This window comes from Mustela erminea, chromosome 10 (genome assembly GCF_009829155.1).
Source record: "Mustela erminea isolate mMusErm1 chromosome 10, mMusErm1.Pri, whole genome shotgun sequence".
Taxonomy (NCBI): domain Eukaryota; kingdom Metazoa; phylum Chordata; class Mammalia; order Carnivora; family Mustelidae; genus Mustela; species Mustela erminea.
The window spans coordinates 98,623,008-98,638,350 of NC_045623.1; the positions used below are offsets into that span (position 1 = coordinate 98,623,008).

At 42.1% G+C, this 15,343-nt stretch overlaps 1 protein-coding gene across 4 annotated transcripts in view; it reads right to left on the minus strand.

The window, feature by feature from the left end:
* Positions 1-15,343, minus strand: part of SPEN (spen family transcriptional repressor) — a 97,630-nt gene that overhangs the window by 81,083 nt on the left and 1,204 nt on the right. The window lies entirely within an intron of this gene.

Genomic DNA, 15,343 nt, shown 5'->3' on the forward strand with positions numbered 1-15,343 from the left:
GGAATTACATGTACCCACTTTAGGTAATAAATGTGCTATGTAGAGTTAAAGCATCTTATTTTACGTACAGCATCACATAACTAACTGAATTTTAAGAGCTCTCTATAAACTTGAGATTTTCGCACGTCTTTTTTCTTCTGATTAAAGCGTGGCCTACAGAGGCACCTGGGTGGCTCAGTGGCTTAAGTGTCCAACTGATCTCAGCTCAGGTCTTGATCTCAGGGTCATGAGCTGAAGCCCTGCACTGGGTGTGGAGCCTACTTTAAAAAAAAAAAAAAAAAAAAAAAAAAAAAAAAAAAAAGGTCAGTACTTACTATGGAGTTTAATTCTAACTATGGATGTGCCTGAAATTCCCGTCATTGAGAGAATTCAAGCTGACTAAAAGGAGCAACATTAGAAATATAAAGACTCCAAATTTCTAGAATAAGACTAGGAGTAAGAGGAGGAGAATGCAAAACTTAAAAACAACAAAAAATCCATGGGGAAAAAAAAAAAGCAGTTGTTTTTTTTTAAAGATTTTATTTATTTATTTGACAGACAGAGATCACAAGTAGGCAGAGAGGCAGGCAGGCAGAGAGGAGGAAGCAGGCTCCCCGCTGAGCAGAGAGCCCGATGTGGGACTCGATCCCACGACCCTGAGATCATGACCTGAGCCGAAGGCAGCGGCTTAACCCACTGAGCCACCCAGGCGCCCCCCAAAAAAAGCAGTTCTAACCACTAAGAGTACAATGAGTAAAAAAGAGGGGCAGGAATCAAGCTATTCACCTACCACTATCTTTGTTTTATTTTCCAGTCCAAGTCTTTTGGTGATTTTAACTTTTTTACCTCAACATTTTTTTTCTTTTTAAAGATTTTATTTACTTATGACAAAGAGATAGCAAGAGAGGGAACACAAGCACGGGGGAGCTGGAAAGGGAGAAGCAGGCTCCCTGCTAAGCATGCAGCCTGTATGGGGCTCAATCCCAGGACCCTGGGATCATGACCAGAGCGAAAGGCAGACGCTTAACTGACTGAGCCACCCCGGTGCCCCTCACCTCAACCCTTTTATGTCAAAGCTAAAACTAGTACATAAATTAGATGCTACTATTCTATTCTTAACCTAACGGTTTGTTTAAACCAATGGTTCTTAACTTTTTCGTGCCCTGGACTGACAGTCTGGTGAAACCTATAAACCCTTCCTCAGAATAATATTAATAAAATAAAATGAACAAGATTACAAAGAAAAGCAATTATACTGAAATACAATTACCAAAATACTTTAACATGGTTCCACTCAGCGGCACCTGGGTGGCTCAGATGATTAGGCATCTGCCTTTGGCTTGGGTCATGATCCCAGAGTCCTGAGATCAGCCCCTCGTTGTAGGGACTCCCTGATTGGCAGGGAGCCTGCTTCTCCCTCTCCCTCTACTGTTCCCCCGGATTGTGCTCTCTTGCCCTGCCAAATAAATAAATAAAATCTTAAGAAAAAAAAAAAAATCAAAGGACAAAAGGTGATATTAACATACATCATAGAGAAAAAGAATTTTTTCTTTTTTCTTTTCTTTTTTCAGAGAGGGCATAGGGAGGTGCAGAGGAAGAGAAAGAATCCCAAGCAGGCTCCAAACCCAGCCGGCAGCCCAACTTGGGGCTCTTATCTTATGGCCCTAAGATCATGACCTGAGCCAATACCTGACTGACTGAGCTACCCAAATGCCCCATGGACAAGAATGTTACCAGCAAAATTCACACAGTGAGAAACCCTATAGAACAATCAACCTGGTTTGCAACAAATTAAGTTGTAAGGAGAGAGGGAGATTAAAATCTATAGATTAAGAGACTTCAATAGCCAAAATGTTCATCGATAAGTAAATAAACAAACTGTAGTATCTCGACTAGGGTGGTGGTGGTGGTGGTGGTGGTGGTGGTGGTGGTAGTGGTTACAAGATGCCTACATTTCTCAAAATTCAACAAACTTCACACTTAAAATAAGTACATTTTATTGAATGCAAATTAAACCTCAATAATTCTTTTTTAAAATTTACTAGGGCTTTAACTCACAACCCAATACCAGTCTCATGCTCTACCAAAGCCAGCCAGGTGCCCTCCCCCCAACTTTTTTTTTTTAAGGTTTTCAATAAAATTTTTAAAGAATTACATATCACCAATTATAATTGGTGTACCCAATAGAGCCCGAGTTTTTAAAAAAACATTCTTAAGCAAAATAAGTCAATCAGAGAAAGACAACTATCATATGATCTCCCTGATACGAGGAAGTGGAGATGCAACATGAGGGGGTTAAGGGGGTAGGAGAAGAATAAATGAAACAAGATGGGATTAGGAGGGAGACAAACCATGAATGACTCTTAATCTCACAAAACAAAATGAGGGTTGCTGGGGGGAGGGGGGTTGGGAGAGGGGGTGGGGTTACGAACATTGGAGAGGGTATATGCTATGGTGAGTGCTGTGAAGTGTGTAAACCTGGCGATTCACAGACCTGTACCCCTGGGGATAAAAATACATTATATGTTTATTAAAAATAAATAAATAAAAATTAAAAAAAAAAAACATTCTTCAAACACACACACACACAAAATCAATTACAAACTTGAATACTGACTGGGTATATGAAATAGGAATATATCTCTTTAAACAATCCTTATCTTCTAGACATAAATACTGAAATATTTATGGATAAAATGTCTGGAATCTACTTCAAAATATTACAAACTGTACAAACTCCAGCATTCCAGGGCTTGTGCTAAAGAATAAGGGTCTTTTTTTTTTTTTTTAAGATTATTTATTTGACACAGAGAGAGAAAGATCACAAGTAGGCAGAGACACAGACAGAGAGAGAGGAAGGGAAGCAGGCTCCCTGCTGAGCAGAGAGCCCGATGCAGGGCTAGATCCCAGAAACCTAGGATCATGACCTGAGCTGAAGGCAGAGGCTTTAACCCACTGAGCCACCCAGGCACCCCAAGAATAAGGGTCTTAACTCATTAAGGAACCTGTTGGATAGGGACCAAGAATATATACAGGGAGGAGAAAAAAAGTTGAGTGCAGCCACTTTGGAAAATAGTATGGAGATTCCTCAAAACTTTAAAAATAGAATTACCATATGATCCAGCAATTCACTTCTGGGTATTTATCCAGAGAAAGTGAAAACACTAACATGAGAAGATAATGTGCACCCCATGTTCACTGCAGCATAATTTCTAACAGCCAAGACATGGAAACAACCTAACTGTCCAGGGACTGAAGAACAGGTAAAGAAGATGTGTATATACACAATGGAGTATTAAACAGCCATGAAAAAAGAAGTCTTGCTATTTGAGACAACATGGATGGACCTTAAGAGCATTATACTAAATGAAGTCAGAGAAAGACAAATATATGATCTCATTCTGTGTAAAATCTTAAAAACAACAAAAACCATAAGCTCACAGATACAGAGAAAAGATGGGGGTACAGTGAGAAGGGTGAAATGAGTGAGAAAGGGGGTCAAAAGGTACAAACCTCTAGTTAGACACCAGTCACAGGGATGTAATGTGCCACATAGTGATTATCAATACTGTATTACTTACCTGAAAGTTGCTAAGAAAGTAAATTTTAAAAGTCCTCAACACAGGGGCACCTGGCTGGCTCAGTAGGTGAAACATGAGACTCTTGATCTTGGGGTTCTAAGTTCAAGCCCTAGACTGTGTGTAGAGATTACTTAAAAAATTAAATCTTGGGATGTCCAACTGGCACAGTAGATTAAGCATCTGCCTTAGGTTCAGGTCATGATCCCAGGGCACTGGGATCGAGCCCCGAGTCAGCCTCCCTGCTCGACAGGGAGTTTGCTTCTCCTTCTCCCCCTGCTCCTGCTCTCTCTCAAATAAATTAAATCTTTAAAAAAAGTGGGGGGGCAGCTGGGTGGCTCAGTGGGTTAAGCCTCTGCCTTCAGCTCAGGTCATGATCTTGGGGTCCTGGGATCGAGTTTCGCGTGGGGCTCTCTGCTTGGCGGGGAGCCTGCTTCCCCCTCTCTCTCTGCCTGCCTCTCTGCCTACTTGTGATCTCTCTCTCTCTCTCTGTGTCAAATAAATAAATAAAATCTTTAAAAAAAAAAAAGTCCTCTTCACAAGAGAAAAAAATTGGGGGCACCCAGGTGGCTAAGTCAGTTAAATGTCTACCTTCAGCACAGGTCATGGTCCCAGCATCCCAGAATCAAGCCCCACGTCAGGCTCCCTATTCAGCGGGGAGTCTGCTTCTCCCTCTCCCTCTGCACCTCCCCCTACTCATGCTCTCTAATAGATAAAATCTTTTTTTAAAAAAATAAATAATAAGGGCGCCTGGGTGGCTCAGTGGGTTAAGCCTCTGCCTTCAGCTCAGGTCATGGTCTCAGGGTTCTGGGATAGAGGCCTGCGTTGGGCTCTCTGCTCAGCGAGGAGCCTGCTTCCCCCTCCCTCTCTGCCTGCTTGTGATCTCTCTCTCTCTCTCTCTGTGTCAAATAAATAAATAAAATCTTTAAAAAATAAAATAAAATAATAAAAGAACAAGAAAAACATTTTTTTAAAGATTTTATTATTTATTTGACAGACAGAGATCACAAGGAGGCAGAGAGGCACGCGGAGAGAGGGGGAAGCAGGCTCCCCGCTGAGCACAGAGCCCAACAGGGGGCTCGATCCCAGAACCCTGGGATCACGACCGGAGCCGAAGGCAGAGGTCTTAACCCACTGAGCCACCCAGGCGCCCCAGAAAAACATTTTTGTAACAATGTATAGTGACAGGTGTTAAGTAGACTTACATGGTGGCCATACTGAAATATATACAAATATCAGATTATGTTATATAACATTATTAGTTTCAAGTATACACCAATTATAACTCACTTATTTTTTAAAGTTAAGGTCAGTAAGGTTTGGGGGAAGGTAGGGCAAAGGTAAAATTTTGCTGAGATACCAAAGTGAGTGACTGACAACCAAATAAATAAATGAAGCAATGATGATTCCCAATATTATTCCTAAGAAACAAACTTCTTTCTCACTATCTCCTCTTCTGTGTGACTCAGCATATAATAAAGCTCAGACAGATCCAGTGATTATATTATACTCATGTCACCAAGTCAGTGGTGGCTTAGAACCAAAACTACAATTTTAAGAATCATCAGGTAGCTCTGTATCTGATTTTGTTTTGTTTTGTTTTCATTTTTATTTCTTTGACAGTGAGAGGGCACAAGTAGGGGGAGCCGCAGGCAGAGGGAGAAGCAGGCCCCCCGCTTAGCAGGGAGCCTGACGTGGGACTCAATCCAAGATCCTAGGATCATGACCTGAGCTGAAGACAGACACTCAACCAACTGAGCCACCCAGGCACTCCATATCTGCTTTAAACCGAGACAGGTGAATGTATTCATCCATTAAACTATCTCCTAGGAGAGGAAAATATTGAAAAAACTTGCAAAAAATGCAAGTCACTTCCAGTCCCATCTTCCTTTCCTGTTCCTCACCCTCAAATGTTGGTTTCCAAAGAAAGTAGTTGAGAGGAAGGGAATGAGAAACAGAGGCAGCAAGGTGACAGAGGTGGGGGAAGTAGAGTGGTGTAGAGCTACTTCTTAGTGTAGAGCTACACTAAGAAGAGAACTGATTGGGCAAAGAGAACTGACTGGGCAAAGATAGTGAGAATAGCAGTAGTCAGGTTTCTCACTAAGAAAAAAATTTACAAACATAAAAATGCAGAGATTATGGGGCGCCTGGGTGGCTCGGTCGTTAAGCATCTGCCTTCAGCTCAGGTCATGATCCCAGAGTCCTAGGATCAAGCCCCTCAACAGGCTCCCTGCTCAGCAGGAAGCCTGCTTCTCTCTCTCCCTCTCCCTCTCTCCCTGTTTGTGTTCCCTCTCTCAAGGTCTTTCTCTCTGTCAAATAAATGAATAAAATCCTTTAAAATATAGGTATTTTTAAAACTGGAGAGGTTAGAAAAAATCTTCAGGTATTGGAATGTAAGTGAACTTTTTTAAAAATGGGACACAGAGGTACAGATAATGTATATATATGGAAAAAATATATATATATATCTCATAGTTAGGTACCCACATGACACACATTTTCTTAGCTCTGTAGTAATGGGTACACTGAGCATCCAGGTGTTGGTTTCTAAATACTATCCTACACTAAAAGGAACTAGAATTTCTTAGAGAAATGACTGATTATAGGACAAGGAAAGTACATAAGCCTTTGTTATGCCTGAAATAAAGAAATGCTTAAACAGTGATGGAGAGATATCAAAAGGACACAACAGCCAGTTTGAAAGAGCTCCAAGTGGCCAAACCTAGGACAATTTGGGTATCAATCCCTGGACCAAAGCTCACTGAAAAAAGTAGAAATCCTAAGTATTACACACATACACAGAAAGCTCCTACCTACAGGAAACTAAATATAGAAGGAATCACAACACTATACTTACAGGCAAGAGTTAGCACTGTTAAAGCTGGTGACTGCAGGCTTGATAAAAGAAGAAAGACTATAATATTAAGATATCTCCCCATAAAATGCTAATCAAATACAAAGGGGAAAATAGTAAAGATTTAACCTGACTAGGTGAGCAGTTAAACTAGTATCACCAGTGGTGGCACAGATCCATACTGTCTGCCTCCTTATATGCTACTCTTTAGAAGAGCAAAGAATCACTTCTGTGGTATTCTTGCCAAGATGCATGCTCTGATCTGATCATGAGGTAATACTGGACAGATTCAACTGGAGGGTTTATCCTGCAGAAGCAAAGGCCTATCCTTTTTAAGATTTTATTTATTCAGTTGAGAGAGAGAGCACGTGCGAGTGAGCAAGCATGAGCAGGGGGAGGGGCAGAGGGGGGAAGCAGACTCCCCATTGAGCAGGGAGCCCGACACTGGGCTCAAACCCAGGACCCTGGGATCATGAACCCCGCTGAATGCACATGCTTAACTGACTGAGCCACCCAGGTTCCCCAAAAGACCTGTGCTTTGTAAGACTACCAGGCACATGAGAATTAGCATAAGACTGAGAAAGTATTCAGAATGATGAGACACAGCCACCAACAGCAATACATGACCAAGCTCCTGGACGGAAAATGGAACACTGTGGGGATGGCTGGCATCGGGTGAATGGGGTCTGTGGACTGGGCAGTAGGATGGCACCGATACAGACTTCCTGGTTGGGAAGACAAGAGTGTCAACAACTGAGGAATCTGGATGAAGGGAATGTGGGAATTCTTTGTACCATTCATGAACTATATTCCAAAATAAATTTTATTTTATTTATTTTTTTTTTTTAAAGATTCTATTTATTTATTTGACAGAGAGAAATCACAAGCAGATGGAGAGGCAGGCAGAGAGAGAGAGAGGGAAGCAGGCTCCCCGCTGAGCAGAGAGCCCGATGCGGGCCTCGATCCCAGGACCCTGAGATCATGACCTGAGCCGAAGGCAGCGGCTTAACCCACTGAGCCACCCAGGCGCCCCCAAAATAAATTTTAAATGAGAAAAATATTACTGGTAAGAAAGAATTGGGTCTAAACGTGGTCAGACACTCATTCTGGTATATCAAATACCATTTTATCTTCCCTTTTATTTTTTTAAACTAAGGAGAGTTAGTGTTTGGGTTTCTGTTTTTTTAAGATTTTATTTATTGGGGGTGCCTAGGTTGCTCAGTGGGTTAAAGCCTCTGCCTTTGGCTCAGGTCATGATCCCAGGGTCCTGGGATTGAGCCCCGCTTCGAGCTCTCTGCTCAGCGGGGAGCCTGCTTCCTCCTCTCTCTCTCTCTCTGCCTGCCTCTCTGCTGACTTGTGATCTCTGTCAAATAAATAAATAAAAATCTTAAAAAAAAAGATTTTATTTACTGGGGCACTTGGGTGGCTCAGTCTTTAAGCATCTGCCTTCGGCTTGGGTCATGATCCCAGGGTCCTGGGATAGAGTCTCACGTGGGGCTCCCAGCTCGGCGGGAAGCCTGCTTCTCCCTCTCCCACTCGTCCTGCTTATGTTCCGTCTCTCACTGTTTCTCTCCGTCAAATAAATAAATAAAATCTTTTTTTTAAAATGTCTATTTATCTATTTATTTGACAGAAAGAGAGAGAGGGAGAACAAGTAGGCAGAGCAGCAGGCAGAGAGAAAGGGAGAACGAGGCCCTCCGCTGAGCAGGGAGCCCAATGTGGGGCTCAATCCTAAAGCCCTGAAATCATGACCTGAGCCAAAGGCAGCTGCTTTAACTGTCTGAGCCACATAGGTGCCCCACAATACCATCTTTTCAAAGAGGCCTTACTCATTCCTCCCACCCCCATGACTCTCTATTCCCTCCTTTGCATTAATTTTCTTCATAAATCAAGACAGGCCACAATTGATAGTTGTTTGGGCTAAATGCTGGGTACACAGGATTCACTTACTATTTTTCTCTTTTTATATGTGTCCAAAATTCTCCAAAGTATAATTTTTAAACTATAAAACAGTAATACATATGCATCTTTATTAATACATTAAAGTATCTAGCAGCAAGTCTAATAGCTACTTTAGTTTCTAAGTTGTGATGAGCATGAATTATTTACAAACATGGAAATGAGGAAGTCAGAATCCTCTGCAGGGTGCCTGGGTGGCTCAGTCCACCAAGCCTCTGACTTCTGCTGTCATGATCTTGGGGTCCTGGGACCAAGTCCTTCAATGAGCCACTCCTTGGGCTCTGTGCTCAGTGGGGATCTGCTTGTCCCTCACCCTCTCCCTCTGCCCTCCACCCCCCAACCTCATGTGCATGCACTCTCTCAAATAAATAAAATCCTAAAAAAACTAAAAAACTAAAAAAAAAAAAAAAACCCCAAGGTGATTTTTAAGAAATCTTGAATACAAAAGAGCCTTTACTACAGTGTAACAGCGTCGTTTTTAAAAATTAACGCTTGAGACAAAAAAAATTTACCACCTACCAACTTAATGATGACACAAATCACTGCATGCCAGATGTCATTTTGTAAAATACAAAAAAAAATTTTTTTTTAAATACAAAAATTTTTTAAAAGATTTACTTATCTGAGAGACAGCGAAAGCATGTACATGCTTGTGTGCACTCAGGAACAGGGATAGGGACAGAGGGAAAGAATCTCAAGCAGACTTGGCTGAGCAGAGAGCTGAAGGTAGGGGCTCAATCTCACAATCCTGAGCCGAAACCAAGAGTCTGAGGCCTAACCGTCTGAGCCACCCAGGTGCCCCTGAAATACAAAATGTTTAAAAAGAATACAAATGTCCTAGTTTTTGAATGAAAGGAATAAAATGAGGTGAAGGTTAAAAAAATCAATTTTAAGAATTTATAAATGTGTATATATATGTATTATGTTATATATATTATATATACATAAAACTACAAATGCATTACACACACAAGTTCATATACCGCATGTAAACATGATAGGAATGTAACCATCAAAGTCTATACAAGGTACACTCAGAAAATCGCCATTCCATTTGTCCAAATTCTCAAGTAAGCCAAGTCTGCACTTAACAAAGACATATATTACTCTAGAGGTTTGGTATGCTGTACTAAAAAATCTAGCACCAAAACAAGCAATAGGACAAACAACTGTGTTTCCCATTTGAATTTTCCCACAAATACTCCTTAAATGTAAGAACTAGAGTGGTTCCTTACATAATAAAAACCTTTATGCTAAATTTCAGTTTATCTCTATATTCAAAATGAACTCCTAAGTAATTAAATCCAAGAATTCACTAAATTTAGTTAGCATTTTACAGAGACATTTCTTTGTGGGTTTCAGATGTTTACAATTTTCAACCTGGCAGATACAGACGCGGGGGGGGGGGGGGGTCTGAATACTGTAATACTGTACAATTGTATCAAGAACATCTCTTCACAGCAAAGCGTATTTCTGCACAGCGAAAACAGGTAGAATACAAAAATTATATGGTTTCTATGGGGCGCCTGAGTGGCTCAGTGGGTTAAGCCGCTGCCTTCGGCTCAGGTCATGATCTCAGGGTCCTGGGATCGAGTTCCGCATCGGGCTCTCTGCTCGACGGGGAGCCTGCTTCCTCCTCTCTCTCTCTCTCTGCCTGCCTCTCTGCCTACTTGTGATTTCTCTCTGTCAAATAAATAAATAAAATCTTCAAAAAAAAAAAATTATATGGTTTCTAATAAAACGATTAAACATCCTAACTGGTTTCCACAACAGAGTATGCTATTTTCCTTTCTTTTCTTTTTTAAATATCTTATTTGACACAGAGAGATAGAGAGGGAACACAAGCAGGGGGAGTGGGAGAGGGAGAAGGAGGCTTCTCACAGAGGAGAGAGCCCAAGGCAGGGTCGATACCAAAACCCCAGGATCATGACCTGAGATGAAAGCAGACTCTTTTTTTTTTTTTTAACATTTTTTTTTAAAGATTTTATTTATTTATTTGACAGAGAGAGTGATCACAAGCAGGCAGAGAGGCAGGCAGAGAAACAGGAGGAAGAAGGCTCCCTGCTGAGCAGAGAGCCCAATGTGGGGCTGTATCCCAGGACCCTGAGATCATGACCTGAGCAGAGAGAGGCTTAACCCACTGAGTCACCCAGGCGCCCCTGAAAGCAGACTCTTAACTGAGCCACCTGGGCACCCCCAGAGTATGCCATTTTCACTCAAAACATGAGTAGCTCTAAGGCAAATAATAATAATAATAAATTAAGTAAAGATAGCAGTAAACTTTAGAAATTTAACTATAAAAAAGATACTTTATTTTGTCTCCTTGTTCAGCAGGCTAATATAGGTCTGTTTCAAGGGCTTGAACATTTATTACAAAGCATCCAATAAGGAAATTCAGGAGCCCAATTTTAATAACAATATATACTAACGGTATTTGCAGACCACAATGCTTACTCTAAATAATGTGGACTAGTTAACTACAGCTCAAACACCACAGATTCTTATAAGTAAAAACAGAAATATATCATCTCCAATTGTATATACTAGTTCTCACGAACTATTTCAAACATTTTTTTTAATTTTTATTTTAAGATTTTATTTATTTAGGGGAGCCTGGGTGGCTCAGTGGGTTAAAAGCCTCTGCTCAGGTAACGGTCCCAGGGTCCTGAAATTGAGCCCCACATCGGGCTCTCTGCTCAGTAGGGAGCCAGCTTCCCCTCTCTCTCTGCCAGCCTCTCTGCCTACTTGTGATCTCTCTGTCAAATAAATAAATAAAATCTTAAAAAAAAAAAAAAAAGATTTTATTTATTTGACAGAGACATAGCGAGAGAGGGAACACAGGCAGGGGGAGTGCAAGAGGGAGACGCAGGTTTCCCGCTGAGCAGGGAGCCCGATATAAGGCTAGATCCCAGGACCCCAGGATCATGACCTGAGCCAAAGGCAAACGCTTAACGACTGAGCCACCCAGGTGCCCCTCAAACTTTTTTTTAATTTAAGCAACATTTCAAAGTGAGGAGAAAGTAAGACTTAAAAGACTATCTGGAAAAACTTTTACATTACCACTATCTTTAGAACTTCTATATAAATCTTCCTCAAGCATGAATGTTCACAGGATTAGAAGTGCCTCATAAATCAAGCCTGAAATCTCTTCATAAGCTTACCAAACAATACAATGCCTGAGCAATCAAGACGGTGCCCTCCACCAGTCAAACATCACCAATCTTCCTGGTGGCACCTATTTTCCCCCAATCTGCCAGAGGCATCCTCCTTAGGAAATAAAATACAGTATTTCAAGCATTCTGTATTAATTTTTAATGCTATTTATCACAATAACTGAATTTTATTTTTTAAATGTACAAAAGCCCAACACAAAAATATCAAAATTATAACACTCAAAACCAGAGCTGTTTCTACATAGAACTGGCTGGGCTCTAAAAAAGAAACGATGTAGCAATGATGTAAGGCTAGGGTGAGTCAAATTTGTTTGAAGTCTAAAAATACCTCCAGTTATAGAATACTAAAGACAAGGAAATTCTTCCACTATATTTTTACTGTGTCCCCAAAGTAAAGATATCCAAATACATGTAACATGTATTCCAGCTATTTTAACTCAGAAAACCATTGTAATATTTAAAATTAGCAAAGCCAAAAATACATTTTTAAATGGGTCTCATTCTTTGACAGAATTTTTACATAAGCTGCTACCTTGCTCTACCTCTGCACAATCTTTAACGTCTTCTCTAAAACTGGGGATGGATGGGAAGAACCTGAAAATGTGATTTACTTAAAACAGGCAAATAAAACAGAGAATTTTATATTCTTTAAAGGGCTCTATTCGTTCGCTCATTCTAATTCAGGGAATCATCTTTGCACACACCTCTCTCTCTTACAACTAAAAGACAGCAACCAATTGTTGTGTAACTCCTCCCTTCCCCCTTCAACCCAGCTAACATACAAAGGAAAGGACTTTCTCTATTGTGCAAATTCAGTCCCTGCAACAGATCTTTGTTAACTAAAATCTGATTCAGAAATAGTCCTCATTTAATTTTTTCAGCGGTATATTAAAAGCTGTAAAGAAAATGAACACAACAAATATATTCTATTGCAAGAAGGTAAAGCCAAATTTTGAAAATGCTCTGATTATATTTTAAAGACTGGGTCTTTCTTTAGTTCGAACGGGAAAAAAGCCTTTATCAGCATCCTTCCCTCCATCTATTTTCCACCAAAAATACTGACCATTGTAAATAATAAAAATAATACACTGTAAATAATACAAAAAAGATCTGGTTCTGACCCCTCCCCCAAACACACACAAAAGTGCCCTCTAAGCTACCCTGCTTCCAAAACCGGTTTAATCTTTAAAAAACAAAAACAAAACCCCAAACACTTACTATAATAGCCTAATCAGTGTTACAAGAATAATTCTGAAAACGTTTTATGTAATATATTCCCAATATACACCTCTTAATCCTGTAAAACAGTTATTAGTTAATGTGTAATTAGCAAGGGAAAAGGGTAAAAGCTGGTAAAAGGTATTAGAGAGTTTCTCTCATCTTGAGTTCTAGAAAACACTAGAAGTGTATATCCTTACATTTTCTTACACAGCTATCATTCCGGTACAACTACCTTTTTATTTTTATCCCTTTCACTTAAATTACTCAAATTTCGCCTTCCCCTAGTAGCAATCACATATTTTACAAAACATTTTCTACAATAGGGATAAAAGGCTTTGAATTCCTTCAAACAGGGTCCATTTAACTCCACAGCTGGAAAAGCAAAAACATTTCTTATACATATGTAAGAATAAACAAGAAACCATAAATAGAGATTACCTGTCCCGGGGATTGGGTGGGAAGTGGGGGATGGGAACTGGGAATCCCGAGGTCAGGGGTGAAGGGGAGATTTTTCTCTGTAAACCCTTCAAACTCTTTAAACCCATAAGAATGCACTGCCTTTTCAAAGAGCTAAGGACGTTTGTCTAAATTTTTTTTCAAAATCGCTTTTAACATAAAGGAGTGTCATGGACACACGGTCTGCTTAGTTTTAACAGAATCTGCTTTTGGTAGCATCTGCTTGTGCTCTGCAATAGGTGAGATACCCCTTTAAACGCAGTGTGCCCGCTAAGCCCTGTTTAATACAGTAACGTTCCTCCAGACCTCCGCTTTCGAAGGCAGCTCGCATCCTCCGCCCCCTCCTCCCTCTGTGCATTCTGAGAGCTGCTGCTGATTCCCACATAAAGTGGGTCCTGGCCGCCATTTTAGAAAGTCATTCACACAAGCCGGACCGCAGCCCCATCCACTTAAAAATCTCCCAAAACTCCCGCGGACGATCTCCTCTTCCCATACCCTCTCCCCTTATCTTGAGAGGAGTCAAACTCCCTGCAAGAGGTATGCAATGTCTCTGGAATGTGCATAATGCGAAGTGACACGTCTGGCCACAGAACACTGAGGAGCAACGCGAATGCTGCAATGCACGTGTTTGCACGTCGGTACAGCCGAATTTCCCAGAGACCTACAGAGAAAGTCCATAGGAGTTAAAAGTGAGCACACCTAAAGTGGCTTTTCCACTCCGATAATCTGCGTCTACAGGACTTTCCCACCAAAGCACTGAAGACGGTGGGGCGGTGGGTGGAGGTAAAGGGTGGAGCCGCGCCAGGGAGGGAAAAGTTCCCATCTGCTTCCCCACTGAGCCCGGGGTCTCGCTCCCCTTTACCACCGGGGTAGAGGTGAGCTTTTGCTCCCTGCCTGCCCTTGCCTGGTTTCTCAGCACAACGTAGTAAACACCGGGAGAGTCCCTGGAAGCGCGCCTCCCCCAGCCCTGCCGAGGACAGCCTGAGCAGGTTATGAATGGCCTCACTATTGCCGGCTCCTTTTCACACGCGGACACGCGCAGACGCGCGCTCCAGCGGTGAAGATTTAATACCCCAGTAACAGCAACCACCAACAGAATCAATGATCCTCCATTTAAAAGACGGAGTGGATCCAGCTCTGCTGCCTCTGCTTCCATTTCCCTATCCAAGCTGCTCAGGAGCAAGCGACGCAATCTGTTTTTCCCATGGTGACTCACTAATAAGGGCGCTCCATAATTTCCTCCACTCACTAGATAGTAAGAGGAATTAGGAGTAAACCCAACTGAAGATCGTTCCGGGTCTGGAATATCGCAAGGAACGGTAATTTTCGAGGACGAGCGCGGATCTGCTACAGTCCTCCTCATTCTGCACCAAGCTTAAGCACAGCGTCACTTTCAGGATGTTCTAGCGAGGACGCTACCCGTCACGGTACGCATACGTTCCACAAAGAAAGCAGGCGCTTGAATGCTACCGTAGCAGAGGTACCACAACAACAGTGATCCCACCATCTCACCGAAAAAAAAAAAAATATTCTGGGAAGTTTAAAAAAAAAAAAAACTACATCTCCTGATCTTAAAAGACGTGCATTCTTCCAACGACCGGTTCAAGAACTCTGGGCGGGAGGGAATCACCGTTCTTTCAAAGGCGGCCCCTCAGCGCTAACCCCGCGCGGCCGCGGAGGTAGCGATCCCGAGGCTCTCGGGCTCCGGCGCCCGCTGGGCACCGTCCTACCCGCCGTGGGGCTTCCAGTGAAAGCCCTCGGTCCTCACCAGCGTCCTCACCCAGGGACCCCGGAGGGCTGAGGCGGCCTGGAAGGCGAAAGAGCCGAAACAAGCGCACCAACTTATTTTCAGACACCATACTCGCTAGCCAACCCCGAAAAAATAATTTAAAAAAAAAAACAACCCACAGGAGAAATGTGAGCTTGCCATTTCCCTGTAGTTTCTAGGTCTGTAAGCCGTTCGGGAGAGGTGCCCAGAACCTCGCAGCTGCCCCGGTTCCGAGCTGCTCCTACACCACCTACCGAGCCGTGTGTCTGGGTGAAGCCTCTCATGTCGCACAAACCCCTCTCCCGGCTAGACATTTCCAAGCGTCGGCAGGGCGAGGAGCGGGACTTGCGGCGGG